This window comes from Galeopterus variegatus, unplaced genomic scaffold (genome assembly GCF_000696425.1).
Source record: "Galeopterus variegatus unplaced genomic scaffold, G_variegatus-3.0.2 Scaffold428, whole genome shotgun sequence".
Classification (NCBI taxonomy): Eukaryota; Metazoa; Chordata; class Mammalia; order Dermoptera; family Cynocephalidae; genus Galeopterus; species Galeopterus variegatus.
Window position 1 is genome coordinate 16,722 of NW_007726539.1, and position 3,672 is coordinate 20,393.

Genomic DNA, 3,672 nt, shown 5'->3' on the forward strand with positions numbered 1-3,672 from the left:
TCTTTACCCATTCAGATGACTTGCCTCTTAGATACAGAAGGACCCCTTGGGCTGCTAGGAGGCTATTGTATATACCTGCACATTTTAAATAGGTTTTCAGCACAATAGCTATTAACAGCTGTTCTCAGAAGCACTCACTGCCTGGGGTGCACTTTTTTCTGATCTTTATAAAATTTTGTTTTCTTCTCATGGCATATTTTCTACAATAGTACCTCCAATGGTATGCCTTTTTGGCCTCTTTGAAGTTAGGAATCAGAATCAGTTTCCTACAAATACTAGACTATACTCAATGAGATGATGTTCAAACATTGCTACATATAAGTGCTGCAATTCATAACGGCAATTGAAAATTTGGCCCTAGCAGATGGAAAGGCTAGCCACCCACTCCCTTGAGGCTTGTAGGTCACTGTAACTCATTATAATGACTCAGCTGGGTTCCAGATGTCATTTCTTCTCTCACTGGCTAGAATCATGGCACCCAAATGTTTTTCTATAACTCTAAATTGGATAGCAGGGAGGCTTTGTCACCCTTATGTCCTATAGTTAAACTAAATTAGGAGCTAGTATACTTCAAAAACCATTGAATGAAATTTATACTTTTCTGTGGTTACCATGATATGAAAGCAATCTTTTAATATTTAGGCTCAGCATGTGAATGTATCAGGTTGGCCTCTCCCTGCACCCTCTGAGTATCAAAGAGGAAGAAGCGGGAAAAGCCAGTATGCCAGTGGTCAGCTAGAATTATCCTCAGCATGACAAGCAAACAATACAACAGACTGCTGTTGTAATCCTGCCTGATTGGGGTCAGGGGTGGAGGAAGGAAGGCAGGAAGGAATCATGCAAATTGACTCACCTCTCCATCCAAAAAGCCTTTCAACCCACCACACCTGATGTTTGGCTGGGAAATCAGGAATGTGTCCTTTACTGGGAATCCTTGGTGACACTTCTGTAGGCTCTAGACACAGCTTATTTTCAGTTCCTGAGCCAGACAGTGGGGCAATCCAAAAGTATGTGTTACATGTAATATGATTTTATTTTCTGAATCAAAATTGGAACATACAGGTCTGACCCATTGGACTAGCTGCACATGGTCTAATAAGAGCACAGAATATTTTCATCAGTTCTAAAATACATATAGTGTGATGGTTACTTTTATGTGTCAACTTGACTGGGCTAAGGGATTCCCAGATAGCTGGTAAAACCTTGTTTCTGGGTGTGTCTGTGAAGGTGTTTCAGGAGGAGATTAGTATTTGAATTGGTAAAGAACATTGCCCTTACTATTGTGGATGGGTACCATCCAATTCATTGGAGACCTGAATAGAATAAAGAGACAGAGGAGGGGTGAATTTGCTGTCTTTGTTTGAGCTGGGACATCCATCTTCTGTTCTCAGACATCAGCACCTCTGGTTTGGGGGCCTTCAGATTTAAACCAGAACTTACACTATTGGCTCCCCTGGAACTCAGGCATTCAGACACGGACTGGAACTACACCACTGGCTTTCCTGGGCCTCTAGCATGCAAACAGCAGACCATGGGACTTCTCAGCCTCCATAATTGTGTATAATTCCTCATATAAATCTCTGCTTATATATTTGTATATATGTATTGGTTCTGTTTCTCTGGAGGACCTTGACTAATACAGTCATCTCTTGGTATCCTCCGGGAATTGGTACAAGAACCCTCAGTGAATACCAAAATCTGCAGATGCTTAAGTTGCTGATATAAAATGGTGTATGATTTGTATATTATTTGCATCCTCCCATACACTTTAAATCATCTCTAGGTTATTTATAATACTTAATACAATGTAAATGCTATATAAATAGGTGTTATACTGTACTGTTTTTATTTTCATTATTTTTATTGTATTATTATTTTATTGCTCTTTTCTCAAATATTTTTGACCCATAGTTGGTGAATTTGCAGATGTGGAACTTGCAGATACAGAGTTGATTGTGCACATAATTATTTTAACATCACTGAAATAAGGATATGTCTTGCAATTAATAATAGCATCTCAGTTTAACAGGTGGCATTATTTTTTCTTTATTAGTACTACAAAAAATAATGGTGTGTCTTCCAATCAAAGTCAACATATATTTGACCTTAGGATTATCTCAGAAAATCCAGGAAAAGCGATCTGTTTTTCTGTTTCATTCTACATATGTTGCCTTTATTCCCAAACCTTACCATTTCTCTAATCCCAAAGTGGATTTCAGAGGGAGGGTGAGATGGTCAGTTTTATGTGTCAACTTGGTTAGGCTTGAGTCCCCAGTTATTCAGTCAAACACTAACCTAGATATTGCTGTGAAGGTATTTTGTAGATATGGTTAACATCTATAATCAGTTGACTAAGTAAAGGAGATTATCCTCCGTAATCTGGTGGCCTGATCCAATCAGTTGAATGGTTTTAAGAGCAGAACTGAGAGGTTTCTTTGAGGAAGAAGAAATTCCATGGCATCAGTTCCTACCACAGAGTTTCCAGCCAGCACTTCCTGATGGCTTGCTGTACAGATTTTGGACTCGCCTAGCCAGCCCCCACAGTCACATAAGCCAACTTCTTGCAATAAAACTCTTCAAATATATCCTACAATTCTGTTCCTCTGTTGGAACCCTGAGTGATATAGAAGGTCAATGGTATTCATTTTTTTCTTCTAATATTTTTCTTCTTTTTTATATTTAATTATTTGAAAAGGTGATACATTCCCGTGTTCTTTATCTTTATATAAAGGTATGCAGTGAAAAGATTTCTTTCTTTTCCTTTCCCCATTCTCCTACCTCCTAATCCACTACCACCTATCATAGGTAACCACTATAATTACTTCCTAGTGAATAATTCAAAAGTTTCTTTATACATAAGCAAAGCAATACTATATATATTCTTTTTCCCCTGATTTACAAAAGTAAAAAATGTAGCCTACTATAGGCAGTACTCTCCACCCTGCTTTTTTCCCTTGACTATTTCTTTTTTTTTTTTTTTTCCTTTTTTTTTATGTCTTTTTTCGTGACCGGCAACGGATCGCAGCCCTCAGTGTCGCGCCCAGACCGGGACCGGCAACGGGATCGCGACCCTCGGTGTTGTGCCCGCACCTCACTCAGCCAGTGAGCGGCCAGTCTGTATGTGGGATCCGAACCCTCAGCGGGAGTGCCGCCGCGGGAGTGCGCCACCGGGCCAGCCCGCTTGACTATTTCTTAAGAGTTTTCCATTTCAGTATACAAAGGGCTTCTTCATCATTTTTTTCTCAGCCCCATTTCATATTCATAGCATAGTTTATTTAACCAGTCACTTAGGGTGGATATTCAGCTTATTCCCACACTTTTACTATTACTCACAAGTGAATATCCTTTAAAAACATTTAGATAAATAGACAAATGATAGATACAGATATATATAATGATTTAGGCACATATAATCCCTGTGTACTTTGAGCAAGAGTATGCATAAAAGAACACACAAGCAAAATTACTCAAAGGGGCAGAGAGTATATATGCATTTGCAATTGTGAGAGATCTGCCTAAATTGCCCTAAATTCCCCACCGTCAATTGAAGAAAGCATTTGTTTGGAGACTGATTGTTTTCCCACAGCCTCACCAATACAAGTGTGTTATTGAACTTTAGAAGTTTTGTAAATTCAGTAAATTACAAAACTATGTTTCAGTGGATGTATAATT